The following is a 16,336-nucleotide window of genomic DNA, read 5'->3' as shown; positions in this document are numbered from 1 at the left end:
ATAAAATGTGAAAACACAATGGTATGTATTGTTTATATATTCTTTGCATACCCTCAATGAAAATGGAATATTTCTGATTTGTTACCTTTGTTCTTCTATTTAACAATGTTCATGTAAAGCAAAGAAATGGCATAGATGCAATGTGCCACTTCTCTTACAAATTTCAGGCTATCCCTATTTTTTCCCCTTGCATCTGCCTTTTAAAACATATTTCTATCACCATTCAGATTCAAATTTAAACTACCATGATAGAACTGAAAAACAACTGCAACATATTTATATAAAAATATGTGTATCTGAAGAAGTGTGCATGCACACGAAAGCTCATACCAAGAACTAACTTAGTTGGTCTTTAAGGTGCTACTGGAAGGAATTTTTTTTGTTTTGACTATGGCAGACCAACACGGCTACCTATCTGTAACTATATTTATATAAATTTTTAATCCTCCACCCCAGAACAACTTAACAAATATTTAGCTCCTTAAAAGTATTAGCATACATTTGGAAACAACTTTATTGTTTCAGTAGGTTCTTCTAAATAACTAGAAGCTGAGATACAGGGAAGAGCTGGTGGAGTATATAAAAGCAGAAGGCACTAAGAGAAAAGCTTATTAAGTAGTAATAATTTTAGGTTCCTAAAATGGGAACCACATAGTGCTGACTTCAGAATTTAGAACTGCAGATAATTCATGATTCTAGGAAAATAATAAAACCCTGGAAATATAAAATGCATGAAAGAGGAAGGAACCTGGTATTCCTGAAGGTAATAATACTGAAAGCAGAACTACAAACCATAACCATGCAGAAAAAGAACATAAAGAATCACAGAAAACAGATGTGATTGTACGTGGTTATTTTCATGACCTGGGATGAGCTTACTGGAAGTGGAAGATCAAGGGTTACTAAAGCACAAAACAGAGATACGGAAGAAGTTCTTCAGGAACAATAGCCGTTTTACAAGATGTCAGAAATGGAAGAAATAAAGTTAACATTTCTTAAAAACCTGAGACATAATAGCTTGGATCCAAAGAAGCATGGGCAAAATTCTGCTCATACTACTAAATCAAGCATTTATGCCCCTTTCCTACAAGAGGCTTGAGCAACCTCCAGAACCACTTGTGATAAAGCAACAAGGGAGCAGCTGGAGATGGTAAAACTGGCAGAAAAACTGAGAAACTCCCACCACTGAAGAATGCTGGAATGCTCAAGTTGCTCTTTGGTTACAAGCCTGTGGTAGCTTTCCTTGCTTTTTGGCACCTAAATCTGCCTAGCTGTGAAAACTAAGGATTAGAGGAGTTAATGAAGGAGGAAAAACAAGTTACTACAGAAATGAACCACGAAAAGACTGTGTGTAGTTTGTTACTATGATAGAGGTGTGTGTGTGCATGTGATTATGTCCCCTGTCATCCAGAGCTGACCTGCTGGCCCCAACCACCATGTACTTCACTGAGGGTTCAGCAACAGAGCAGAGAATAATAGGACCCAAGGCTTGATTTTTTTGATACTATAATGAAAAGATACAACTGACAGGCTGCTTCTTTCAAATACAGGTAAATTCACTGCTGTGAGAAGAGGCGACACAGTGGGAAAGCTACATTCACTCATAATTAGGAGTTCAAATAAAACCCCATTACAAAAATAAATGGTATTAGAATGAGATGGGTCTTGTCTCTCCCAACCATCCACTTTAAGTACGCAGTGTCAATGTATTCTGTTATTAGAGACCAAAATAAAGACAATGCAAGCTTTTTCAAATGCAAATAAGGTGGAATCAATTCTCCGCATGAGCTACATGCTGACAGAGATGGCAGTGTAGAGAAGCAGTCATTTTATTCCATCCCAAGGGGGGAAAAACACACCATAGGAAACTCATTCTATCTTTCCCCAAAAATGTTATGAATCATCCAATTTCCTGATGGTCATGCTACTGTGCTAAATACATACAAGACACCTGGATGATAGAAGAGACAACTTCCTCTCTTACACCATTGTTACAGTTTATTTGCTGAGCTGTGTGAAGGCAGGAATTGAAGCTTGCTTCCCCCGGAAAGCCAGAAGGTCACAGTTGCAGGATTTTGGAACCAGTTTCAATTTGCTGATACAATGCCAAGGTGATGTGAACATGACAGTGGAAGCTCTTTGTCAAAATTAATAGCCTAGCAGAGGTAGAGTTTCAGCTTTCTGACGGAGAAACAGTTTGATGGGCCCCTGTACCACAGAAATGGACATAATCTGTTTTATGAGTATCATAGCTAGGTCATAGATACTGGTTTTCCAGATGAACGAGGGACTGGGAACCAGGAGAACTGAACAACTCCAGGCATTATTGAGTGAGACAGATTTTCTGGATCGGTTTCCATTTTTTTATTTTCATTAAAAAATAGCAACTTAGACCATGGAAATAAGAGAGTAATTCGGGTGTGAGGTCATGACAAGAAGCAGTTTTTTGACATTTAGCCCAGAGCTTGCCTACCTTTGCATGCACTTGCCTCCATTCACTCAAATATCAGTGAATGATGAAGCACTTTACTGCTAAATATATCCTACTTCTGCTTGAAATCGGGGTAACCTTTGTTACCCCAGGATTAATAAGGTGGCGATCCAGGTAGCAAATCTTGATGTGTAGCAATTTTAGACAGTCTGTCGATTGAAAAACCACTACCTGCTCTAGTATGCTACTCTTGGACCACAGAAGCAGAAAGCGGATTGGGTAAAAGTTCATGACTGGTAGCAATTTCTGAAATTAATACCAACCCCCTCCTGCCCCTGGCATTATACAAATAATTTGCAATGCACTCATTATTTGTCTGCAATTAAATCTTGTTCATATTTTGAGTGCTAATCAAAGCTGCATTTGCATAGGAGCATGCCAGTCCTCCTATGAAACAGAATTTCATTTGAGGTGGTGTAGCCTAAGAATTAAGAGCATGAACCAGCAGCTCCCTGTTCAGATTTGAACTTGGACATGGGCTCACCTTAGGCAAAGCACCATGTTTAAGGATCAGCCACCATTTCCATCTAGAACATGGGGTTAGGACTACTTGTTCATCTTAGGATTGTTGTGAAACACTTTAAGATGATACTACTACTACTACTACTACTACTGTACTACTACATTATTACTACTACTCCATGGTTGTGACATGGTTGGATCTGTCTCAAGAGACAATGGGAGGAGTGTGCCTTTGGGGGTGTTGGAAGGTTGCAGCGCCTGCTGTGGCTACAGAGACAAATATGGGAGAGACATGTTTTGTTGCAGCTGGGGCAGAGGAAGGCGTCCAGTTCTGCTACTGCAGATACACCATGACATTTTCTCTCTGTGTGGTCCTCCCAGTGGTCATTCTTCCTCTGGTCATTGCTGTGGATGCACAACCTGACTGCCTGTATTCAGGCACTGTGTTTGTCTGCAAGGGATTCCCTTGTGGGGTAGATGTTTCCAACCTTCATGTCATGTTTGCAGGCAATCTTTGTTATGCAGAGTTGGTCTTCAAATGAGGCTGGTGCCTGAAGCCAGCTCCTCATAGAGCACTTCCTTGGAGATCCTGCCATCTTCCATTCTGTGGACATGACCATGCCAGTGTAGACATCACTGAGACAGGAGTGTGTGAACATGCGGGGAATGTGGGCTTGGGAGAGCACATCTTTGACACTTTGGCCCGCCACATGATGCCCCAAATCTTTCTGATGCAGCACATGTGGAGGCATTGAGCTGTCACTCCTGGCACTTGTAAGTTGCCCACAACTCACTTCGATAACTGCTAGACCTTCATCTTGGTATTGTACGTTAGTACCACATTCTCCCATACCCTTTTGTAGCTGCCTTGCCAATACATTTGTACAGCTCAGCATCAATGGAGAGGTTGCTGGTTTTGGTGGAGACCAGGTAGACAAAATATTCTACCACCTCAAGTGTGTGGTCACCAATGCTGAAGCATGAAGTGCTGGTGATGTCCTCACCTAGGATGTTTGCCTTCTTCAGGCTAATGGTAAGGCTAACTCCCTGCAGGTTTGGGCAAAATGGTTGATAAGCATCTGTAGAGCTTCCATTGCTACTACTATTACTGCTGTTTACTAAGTAGCTATAGTAGCAACAAGGAAGATAACTGCACCACAGGTATGCAATGACTGAATAGCCTTAGAGACCACTCGTCAAACTACTCCAAGCAACATATATGCTGCGTGCACTGAAATAAAGAGGTATCCATAGGCTCTGGATGATGTTCCCTACCCTCAGGGAACCCTTTCCCCATCTATTTGCCTGCTGAGGAATCCATGCACGGCACAGAGGGTTCTGAGACCTATTGCCTTAAGCAAATAGTGTGCACCCAGAATGCTCTCAATACTTTCCTGCAGATGTAATATCAGATAGTCAGGCATGTTGACAGCTAGAATGAGACAGCAATGTAAATTAGAACTGAGCCTCTTGGTAAATTTCAAGTGACTTGAATCAGGACAAATCCTTTTGTTTTTGTTTTTTTTAAATCACACTACATGTGTTAATTGACTTATCAAAGCTAGGATGTTTTTGTTATCACAAACTATTTTATGAATGATCAGTTTTAAGAAGATAATGATTACTGTCACTATTTTCAACATTCCATTTCCTCAGACCTCCTTGTTTACTTACTCTCTCTCTCTCTCTCTCTCTCTCTCTCTCTCTCTCTCTCTCTCTCTCTCTCTCTCTCATGTGTATAGTGGTACTTTGGTTCTCAAACTTAATCCGTTCTGGAAGTCCATTCCAAAACCAAGGCGCGCTTTCCCATAGAAAGTAATGCAAAATGGATTAATCCGTTCCAGCCTTTTAAAAACAGCAATTTAACATGAATTTTGCTATCTAACAAGACCATTGATCCATAAAATGAAAGCAATAATCAATGTACTGTACTATAAAAGAAATAAGACAGTATTGTAGATGATAAAAATTAAAATTACATTTTTTTCTTACCTGCACTGATGATAATCCATTTTCACAGTCACACAATCAATCAGCCAGTAGCTGGACTGGGTTCCACACAGCCACAAAAACAAATTAAGTGAAAATGCCTCAAAAAACACAAAATAGATAGCAAAAACAAAAGCACCAAACTTAATTTGTTCCGGAAGTCCGTTTGACTTCCGAAGTGTTCAGAAACCAAGGTGCAGCTTCTGATTGGTGCAGGCGCCCAGAAACAATAGCGGACAGCCACATCGGACGTTCAAAAACCGGAACACTTACTTCTGGGTTTTCGGCGTTTGGGAAAAGACGTTTGAGAGCCAAGGCATTTGAGAACCAAGGTGTTTGAGAACCAAGGTACCACTGTATAAACACCTGGAACGCGGGGATAACACATAACACATCTGACTAAATTGACTGAAATCCATGCAAGTTCATGCCAAAATAAATCTGTTAGCTTTAATGGTGCTTCAAGACACTTTTTGTTTTTTCCAACACGTGCAATGTTCTAGATAAGGCAGTTAAAAGGTTTGAAATTCCAGCTCAACCCTGAAGACAATTGTATGGCTTCAGATAGCTGGCTCTCAAGCTATGTACACAATAGCATTTACTCTGGCTCCAGCATGCTTCTACCACTGGTGTTTGAAGTTGGGTACACATGATGTTGGCACAATCCATCTATCCCGCAGCTTCCTGAGAAATAATGCTGCTTGCTGCATTTCCCCTCAAACCAGCTTTCACCTGATTCATAAACATAAGCCACATTCATTTTGCAGTTAAGCCAAGGTGTGCTCATTTGAGGCAGCCGCTGCACATGCACAGACGACAGCTTCATGAATGGGTGTTGGGGGTTGCAGGCACAGGGAAACCAAACGAGTAATGCACACTGAGTAAAGATTTCCCCACCCCGGTGTGTACAGATATGTGCATATTCGGCATGAAATGCAGCAGAAAGAAATGACCTCGCTGCCTTTTAACCTATGAATATTTACATAGCCCTCAGTCTAGCCTACCTCCAACTGTCTATGGCAGTAACATGGGAATGCCCCATATTTGTTGCCCTGAGCCCCTTCAAGCAGAGGCAGGGACACATGTTTGGGGCAGCTTTTCCACCACTATCAATGTCATCAAGGAAGCCTTTAAAGTTTCCTAGGAACACAATTTTTTATGACCACTGCAACAATATATGAAATATCATAGCATAGGTAAGAGGCTACATTTATCCTCAGTAAGTTTCAATGCACTGGGTAAGAATCTTATTTTTAACAAGGAGAAAGCACTTATGACAGTAGATTGGTATTCAGTCCACTTTCAAAGGCAACTAGTCCATGCCACATGGTTCAGATTAAGATGTATATTTTAAAGAAGCTTAGTACAAATAAATTAACTAGCAGTTAAGCCACAGGGATATCAAATAACCTCACAATTCATATTATGTGTGTGCTTAGTGAAATTAATTTCTACACTGCGTGGAGTTATGTCCCATATTATACAGTATGAACTATATAGTAATAAAGTACATTTTATTGACATGAACAAAAAGTTCACTGCACTCTGCCATGAAAGAACAGCTTTTACTTCTGAGCTAGCATTAAACTTTGGAATTCATTTACATTTATTTTTGAACCAGAATAAATATATGATCCTCTCTGAACAGAAACAGATCTTCTAGATTAACAGCAGATTTTACAGGCAGTGCATCATACTTGGCCAAATTTATATTTAAAAACTGAACCACTGATACACAAATGCAGAGAAGGTGGGTCTATTACCAATGAGACACATGGAGGCTCCAGCTTCAGAGGCACTATTGCTCTCTATAAGGTGCTGCAAAGTCAAAAGTGCGGATTAATTTTACTGATTTTCTGTATCTGCTGAAGGCTTTGAATTACATTTTTAAATCTTAAAAAAAAAACTTTTTAAAAAACCTTTCAAACTGACCCTATTTCTCAAGCAGCCAACACATTTAAGAAAGCTGCATGAAATCTGTTTAACTATAATATTTGCCAGAGTATGTGCTACGTTCAAGGCTTTGTCTCAAAGATCTTCATGCAGCAGTGGGTTGTATTTCTGTGGTCAGCTCTGATAGCGACATAAGTTGGTTTGGATAGAAAAGAAAGCCCTCATTCAATCTCTCTCTTCCTGCTTCTCAAGCAAGTGATTGGCGCTGAATGAGCCAAAATTTGTTTGGGGGGGTATGCTTGTTGACCCCCAGAATAGTCTACCACAAATGAACAAATGAAAGGATCTTCCCAAGTAGTATGAAGCCTAATGCAGTGGGGCTGAATGGGGTGTCTGCAATCACTTAGCTTTTATAAGCTAGGTATACTGTACAGTGTACATCATTATAGTCTGTCAAATCTTTTTTTTTTTTTTTTTTTTTTTTGCATACCAGATTTTGGAAGAATTTATCCCACACATACACTTGGCTCTTGGGAGAAGCTGGAATCTAAAATAATACCATTCAACATTGGCAGGATAACAGGAAAGGTTTTCCAGATTGGAAAAAACATTACAAAATTGTGTGTCTTTATGTGCCAATCACCACACCAGATATGGGCAATCTGGATCGTTGGTTGACAGGGCCTGAAAGAAATTTTTCTCCCAAACTGATTGGCCCTTGTTTGTTTGTTTGTTTGTTTGTTTGTTTTGCCTTTTTCTTAGTGAAACATATAACTTTCCTCTGTTAGGCAGAATGATGTATATTCAAGGGCAGAAATGGCATTGGGCAGGATCAACATAGCGAAGGGACCTTAGTGCAGGAGCCTTAGTGCAGGATTGGCCATGGCATTCACCCAAGCTTGGGTTCGGGCCCTCTGCCTGGCTGTAATCCTAACTCTGGTCACCCAGTAAGACCTTGCCAGCTTGGTTGCACCACAAAAGGATTCAACACTGGCCAACTCCCACGGAATCGGCTTGGCATGGTCCAACCCCAGCTAATCCCATTCCACCAGCATGGGGTGAGTGGAATGATGAACAGATCCTGTCCCTACTGCTATATCAACACATATCCTGCCTGCTACAGTCAATAAAAGATTTGGCTTGATTTCATACCAGCACCTGGTGTCCTGTTTGGTCATTTGCTGCTGTTCAGGGTCACAGAATATGCCTACCTGTGCAATTTAGAATGACATGAAATACCTTTAGCTTTTAACTTTCTTGTTTCTACTGCTTCGGATATATTTATAATAAAAAACAAATCTAAATAAATTTTTGCTGCTATAAACTTTAATGAGCATATGTAATTTTAAAATGTCTTGAATTAAAAAGCAATTGAGTACATTAAATGTATAAGTTACCCAATGCTAATAAATAAATAAATATATAAATAGATTCCTAGCTGCCGGATAACTTGCGTATCTCAAGAAAAGCTAACAGCTGAAACATTTGGAGTTGATCAGTCCAGTCCTCTTTGTTCATAGTTTTCAAGTGGGTTTATAGCATCCATGAGCACAATAGCAACCACTTTGTGACAGTTTTGCAGCAGCAGAAAGCCACCAAGACTGGGGCTATGCAATGGGCACTAAGTAATACTTTGTGTTCCAGAAACAGTCTATGTAAAACTCTTGACATAAGTCCAGAATTGGCATTTGAAGGAATTGCTCAACTTTGCACTAATACGATGATTCAATTTTTCAGCTCAACAACAGACACAGCAAATGGGTAGTGTTACCCTTTCAATCTCATTGCCTTATTTGTACATCATGAAAAGTACTGACTCACCTCACAGCAAGGGGGGGCACCTAAACTTGGACTATTGTAGACAAGTCTATCTCAAAACTACATGTATAAAATATTAACGATGGCAGCCTACCTCACAGAGATGCAGCAAAATTGAGAGGATAATATTGATTGTCTTTGGGTCAAGACTGTTGACACTAGTCAAACTACAGTTAGGTAGGTGCTTAAGAAAGGTAGGTGCTAACCTTCAAAAATGGTTAAACAGCAAAAGAGAGGTCAACGCATCAATTCAGATAGGCGGAGGGAAAGGAAACTTTATAGGAATACAGCTTCTGGACTGTTGGTGAAACAAAAGGTTTGTGCACAATACCACTTTAGATAATAGTGAAATGTGGGGGTTGCATATGCAGGATGTATATGCATTTCAGATAATGCATTTCAGATAATTTCCCAAACCAGTGGTGGGAGTGCCTTGGGTACAGAGTAAATGGGGTGAGGGGGTATACACAACCAAGTGCACACTATACCTTTAATGCACATTCAAAGAGCAGTCTTTCCCTCAAAGAATTATGGGCCCTGTAGTTTACTTTTTGCAAAGTTACAATTCCCAATAACCCTTAATGAACCACAGTGCCCAGTCTCCATGCCTCGTCTGCCCATCAAACTTGATGAATCTTTGGCTAGGTGGACAGGCAGCTTACTGCTCTTAATACCATACTAACAACTTTGAATTTAGGTTCTGACTTTCACTCCAATATGTTTGCCATGTGTCCTTTGAATGCCTCCAATATAGTTACAAGCCATGTCCAAGACCTCATAGAAGGAATGGGCATAGTGGCGCAGCAGCAAGATGATGGGTTTGCTTTGTTTTAAAACAGTAATTAGAAATAGAAGCAGATGTATCAGTATTGTAACTGCATTTAAATATTAAAATGCAGAAGTGATTTTAAAAATACTGGTTATAGAATAAGTGAATAGGTTTTAGACTTTTTTAAAAAAAGAATTCTTCTTAAACCAACTCTTTATTTTGACTTAAATCTTTACAGCTGCATCAATTCCTGGAGCAGGCTTGGCTTATAAAAGGTAAAGAAACCTCACGCAATATCAGAACACAGCAGTATAGAGTGCAATAATAGAAACTGAAATCTGTGCCTAGATGTTATTAATTGTTCACAGACAGTTCTTTTTCTTATCAATTTTGGTCTGTATGTTACAATTATCACATCATATATCTTGTACGTGCTCAATATCAAGTATTCCACCAAGCACCACATAAATGCAGCATAACAATGTAATAAAATGAAGACACATGGCTGACTTAGAAAGATGGGTGTTCCAAACTTCTCTTAACTGTTTTGACGCCAGCAACTGGAATTTCTTGGCTTCCATCCAGAGCAAATGTTCACTCGAAAACTACTAGTATGCACTAATTCAACACAGCTTGCAGTATTTTAGATTGACTTGGTTATTTTCGCAAACTAATCATTAGAGCAAAGTGGTTACTTCACTAATACCTTAAAGACAGGGTTGGGATATGATTCATGCTCCAAGAAAGAATGCAGGAGCAACAGTTTCTGTGGAAATGAAACATCAGTATTTAAAGCAGGGAAGGTCGACTTCTTTATGTTTGAATGGACACTATGTTATCAGGGGGGAAAATACATCCCAAACTATAGAGCTAGTCAGGTTCTATAAAGTTCATTTACCTGGTACAGGTATGGAACATTCATTTAGATTATACATAGCCACAGTCTATGGGGTGCGGTGCTCATCTCGCTTCAGGCCGAGGGAGCCGGTGTTTGTCTGCAAACAGCTTTCCAGGTCATGTGGCCAGCCACTTCTGGCGCACAGAACACCATGACGAGTACCAGAGTGCACAGAAACACCGTTTACTTTCACGCCACACCAGTACCTATTTGTCTACTCATGTTGGTATGCTTTCGAACTGCTAGGTTGGGCAGGGGCTAAGACATTGTGCAGACTCGAACTGCTGACCTTCCAATCAGCAAGCCCAAGAGGCTCAGTGGTTTATTATACAGCGCCAGACATGAAATTTAAATACGGTAGTAAACTAATTAAAATCTTGTGGGGGTAGATGAAATTGTTCTTAGAGCCAGATTCAGCCTGTGAGTTGCTAACTGACCATTCCAATTTAATGTAGCAAAGCTATTTCTGGATAAGGGATTTTTAAAAGGTGTGTCCAGCATCAAATTACTTTCTTCTGTCCTGATGTATAGGAGATCCTTCTTTTGCTTTAGAAAAAGATAAAATCCAGTAACAAAGTTTAGTATTGCTGCTTAATATGTATCACCCAATAACCAAAAGAATGGACAACACTTTTAAAAAACAAAAACAAAAACCCAAAATACACCTAATTTCTATGTTTGTGAGATTGTCATACATCTTGACTGGAAATATATGTAGAACAGAGATAACCCTCTTCAAACAATTTCCTGTTAAAAGTTACACAAATATGCTCTGACAGGTGGCATGCCAACAAAAATCTGCAGGCAAAAGGTACTGAGAAAAATATATATAACACCATGTCAAATATTGCTGTGAAATTGTGGCTTACTTACTTACACATTCAAGCACCATCATTCTTCATTAGTATTTCTCTGAGGCCATTTGTCAGAAACCTCCCATTGACTTTTGCGTTGTTTAGAAGGTTCATTTGTGAAGAGACACTTTTAAATTTGAAAGCAACTTTTCTGTTGTCCTTGACATTTTTCATAAATTGATACAATTCCTTGGTTAAGAATTTGATGTGAACATATGTGAAAGAGTAGGTTTGGGAAACTGCTCCCTTCTATAGCATTCAGAGAAGACTCTGAATTAGGCTGTGATCTTTCCAAAATGACTAACTATTTTCACTTGTGTTCATCTTAAGATCATTTTTTTTATTATCGGGTTACAACTTCCATGTAGCTGGGTCTACTACTACATCAGCATATAGTTATTACAATAAACTGTACACTTTACTTTGCATCTGTTTTTAAGGATATTAGCAGCCAATATTATAATTTTAAATTACAACTCACGATCAAAGCAGATTTCTACTACATTTATGCTACACATGTTAATTGCAGGTAGCAGTTTATACCATATGAAAGCTGGGGACTATTGCCATAGATGGAAGTAAGGATGCAATCCACAAAGGGGCTGCACTGCGACAGCTCAATGATCTATGCAAAAGGCACAACTACATGTTTGGATACTGCATGGTCCAACAGCTGTGCAAAAATAGTTGATATTACTAATACTAGTTAAGGTAGCAAAAACGGTTCCAGCTAATAGGGCATTCTGGATTTCCTGCAGAGAATGTTAAACAGTTGTAGTAGTTGTATGGTCTTCAGCAGATGTGGCTAAGAGATGCTGCTGGACTCCAAATCCCACCAGCGGTAGTCAACATGGCCAATGACCAGGGATTATAATCCAACAACACCTAGAATCATAGAATCATAGAGTTGGAGGAGACCACCAGGGCTATCGAGTCCAACCCCCTGCCAAGCAGGAAACACCATCAGAGCACTCCTGACATATGGTTGTCAAGCCTCTGCTTAAAGACCTCCAAAGAAGGAGACTCCACCACACTCCTTGGCAGCAAATTCCACTGTCGAACAGCTCTTACTGTCAGGAAGTTCTTCCTAATGTTTAGGTGGAATCTTCTTTCTTGTAGTTTGGATCCATTGCTCCGTGTCCGCTTCTCTGGAGCAGCAGAAAACAACCTTTCTCCCTCCTCTATGTGACATCCTTTTATATATTTGAACATGGCTATCATATCACCCCTTAACCTCCTCTTCTCCAGGATAAACATGCCCAGCTCCCTTAGCCGTTCCTCATAAGGCATCGTTTCCAGGCCTTTGACCATTTTGGTTGCCCTCCTCTGGACACATTCCAATTTGTCAGTGTCCTTCTTGAACTGTGGTGCCCAGAACTGGACACAGTACTCCAGGTGAGGTCTGACCAGAGCAGAATACAGTGGCACTATTACTTCCCTTGATCTAGATGCTATACTCCTATTGATGCAGCCCAGAATTGCATTGGCTTTTTTAGCTGCCGCGTCACACTGTTGGCTCATGTCAAGTTTGTGGTCAACCAAGACTCCTAGATCCTGAATGGCTACATGTTAGTCCATGGACCAAGTGCCAAATCCTAGATACCAAGAACACATGGTAAGGGGAGTACAGGTAAAGGACCCCTGGACGGTTAAATGGGTGGGGAGGTTGCCAATGCAGGTCTGCATATTTTGTTCTATGGCTGGTTATATACCAATTCTATGTATATGAACGGAATACAGTGTTTAATCACTGGCAGAATTAATGCAGAAATTCACAGCTCTAACATGTTCACTTCGTGAACATAATGTAGCTATAAAGGAAGCTACATAAATCCTGTTTCCAAGAGACAGCAGCTGCTCAAGTTTTAAACTAAACACTACCACCATCAAGTTTAGCACATTTCCTACTGAAAATAAATCTCATACCTAAATATTTCTTATAGTCGGGAAGTTCAAGTTCATGATCTTTATTTTTCAGTCTTTCCCCCATATATTAAAGTTTGAGTATCCATAAGATAAGTTCAAACTGAAGAACTACCCAAAGCACTAAACCTCCACTACATTAGGTCTGAGTTCTGCAAGAGTATTACAGAAGATAAATAACACATGCTGCTCATTTGACAGTGACTCCTTAAAGTCATAAAATGGAGGTGGTATTGTAAACATATCCATTTAATATTGAACTCTAAAAGCCCTCTTTTGTAGGTAATGGACTAAATCTGGTCTCATTGTCCAGAAATATATTTCCCCAGCACCATGCACATAGGAAGTTTCATTTGCAATCTCTGTGTTGTCCTTGCAGAACTTGGGAGAGAGGAGGATGGGGACAAAACTCGAATTAGTTGGCTCAACCTATGATTGAGCCATCTATAGTCAGTCTCCCTGTCTTCTGCCCTACCAGTCCCAATGGGCTCCAGCCACCACTGCCATACACCTGGATGAATAAGGCCTGTCAGTGTTCAGAGCACAGTCGCATTCAGTAACCAACAAATGACTGCTTTGTGCCTCACCCCTCCATTCAATTCCCATATTAACAAATTAAGGTTTTACAAGGTGGGTAGCCTTGCCCCTACTGCCCACTTCAGGAGTGCTAATGCTTTTACCATCCACAGTAGTAACTGCATGTTATGCAGAACAGGTGGGCAGCCTTTTTCCTGCCAAGAGCCACATTTTCATGGATGTTCTGAATACACAACATCAATCTTTGCTTTTCAGCACTGAAGTTCTCCATGCAAAATCTGGATTAAAAGGAAATGTGTCCCTAATATGTGTCCCAATGAACAAATCATTGGGACACATATTAATGCAACATAAACAGATGTTTGCTTCAAATTTTCTTTCTGGTCTTCAGGGGGGAAAGCTCTGGAATGCTGGGGCCATGTACTATACACATCTACCACATCTATTTTTACATTGGCCAGGAAGATGAACCTTTTAAAAAAAGTCCGTGGGACAAAGGATTACAAAAGCAAATCAAGTCCCCCGAGGGCACAATGGAATATTTTGCTACAATCAGAGTGAGTTTCTGAATACCAAAGTTATACTGCAGAGTAACAATGAATGTAAGTTTTTTTTTAGAAGTGTAACCAAGAACATATGTTGCTCTTCACACCATGATACCTAATATACAATGTGCACTATTTTCCACAATCCTTTGTTTTACATATGCTTTCAAAACATTATTGCCAAAGACAGCTCTCAGCAGGAGCACTCCTGACCAGTCTTATTGCTTTATTCTAGATTATATCTATGTCAAGATCCTTAAACAAAGAGATGGTTTCTGTTTGCTTTCTGAGTGTGCAGAAAATAAAGCCCCAAGTTCAATGCTTTGAGAGAAGCCCTTATTATGAAGTGCAAAGAAATAAATGTAAAAATGCTCTTTTGTAAAGACTTTGAGGAAAGGACAAGTGTTTTCCTGAAAGACAGGAATGGTTTCAAAGTGTTTCAGATCACTTAGATAGCAAATCCTTTGGGCAATAAGTAACATTACAGCAGGGTCATTTCAGACTTTTCTGTTTGAAGGCCAGAAGCAGTTTTTGTTCCAATTTTTCTCCATTACAAATAATAATAATTTGCTTTAAGACAAGTTAAAAACCCAAGATGTATTAGGATCTTTTTGTGAGACATGACGACTAATGTCTCAGATTATTGAACAAAAATGAAGAATGCATTCATAACAGGAAACATTTAAAGCAAATGAACAGCACAACAGTTTTATCACTCTGGCCATGTGTTAAATCTAGTTTATTTCTGGACTGCAAGCAAAGAATTATATATTTAAACAATTAGTCAGAAATTATGGAATGCAATGGAAATTTACTTTTTTATATATTAAAAACCCACTGTATGTTTAATGAAAAATGTTGGGATACAGTCATTTCCCAGTTCTGTGTTTTGATTAAATATTATTCACTGTAGATAAAAATTGTTTTTATATAGCAGCAGACGCCCCTTTCCCATCTGTTAGAATGCATGCATGTTCCCAGATGCATTTTTGCTCTTCCAAGAACAATAAGGGTTACAGGGCCCACCGTTTCATAATATATTTTAAGTTTTCAGCTAATTTCTCTTGTACTTAACTAGTGATCAAAACCAGACATAACTTCTCCATGTAAACCACGAGGGTATTTTATGCATTTGAAGTTACACTGAACTTGGTGGGTGTGTATGGGTGTGTAAAATGTAACTTCTCCACAAGTAAAATATTTCACATTGGTCTCATAAAACCTTTGATCTTCAACTTCTAAATATGACATTTGTTTAGGAGCAGCTAAGGACCTTCTATCCTCCTGTTCTCATTTTATGTAGGTTGCTACCACACACACACACACACACACACACACACACAGACTCCATGTTACACACAACTCACAGTAATATTTAAAGGTCAATTTCCCTCAAACTCATCAGCACAAGATCATGATTCCCCCAGCGACTGTAAAAAGGCCACAGATTAATTCAAGGGAAAATGAGAACTCTGTGAAAGCTGTACACAAACGAAGATGAAGTATGCAGCTGAAACGAGAACTAGGGGAGAGCCACAGAATGCAGTAGTATTAGCAGGGGTAATCAATGTGTGCCCTTCCAGATGTTGCTGAGCTACAACTCTCATCAGCCTCAGTCAGAATGGCCAATAGGGAGAATCAGAGTTGTAGTTCAACACAAGGGCAGAGGAAAGGGATGCAGAGGGTACGGTGTGCCCTGGGTGTCACCACTGAGGGGGTGACAAAATGCAGGACAGCACTCACCGCAGGGCCTGCAGCATGCCCAAGCCACATGTCTCTGCTGGGAGAGACGTGGTGGCTTGGGTGTATGCAGGCTCCGCGCTGCGCAAACGGTCCACCTGCTGGCTCCCCCCCCCCAGCTGTAGGGTGGCTGAGTGGGAGGAGGCAGACAGACTCCAGAGGCCCCGCAGTGTGCCATTCCCCTACGGGTGGCTTGCCCTGCCCCTATGGGTGGGTCACCCCACCCCTGGGCACGCCGCCCTAGGCGCCCGAGCGGCTTCCGCCACCGCTGGTTCAACAACATCAAGAGGGACACAAGAAATATCTGTGGAGTAGAGAATAGTTGCAGATATAAAAGTTAATCTGGGTACTAAAGAAGCGCCACCATGTTATTCATAGGGGACATTTTTTCTAGTACAACACCACAGATGGCTATTT

The 16,336-nt window shown here is 40.2% G+C and overlaps 1 protein-coding gene across 4 annotated transcripts in view; it reads right to left on the bottom strand.

The window, feature by feature from the left end:
* Positions 1-16,336, bottom strand: part of RFTN1 (raftlin, lipid raft linker 1) — a 98,746-nt gene that overhangs the window by 36,704 nt on the left and 45,706 nt on the right. The window lies entirely within an intron of this gene.

This window comes from Podarcis melisellensis, assembly GCF_964234715.1.
Source record: "Podarcis melisellensis genome assembly, chromosome: 12".
Taxonomy (NCBI): domain Eukaryota; kingdom Metazoa; phylum Chordata; class Lepidosauria; order Squamata; family Lacertidae; genus Podarcis; species Podarcis melisellensis.
Note: the sequence above shows the minus strand (reverse complement) of the source record. Positions and strands in the feature narration are given on the sequence as shown.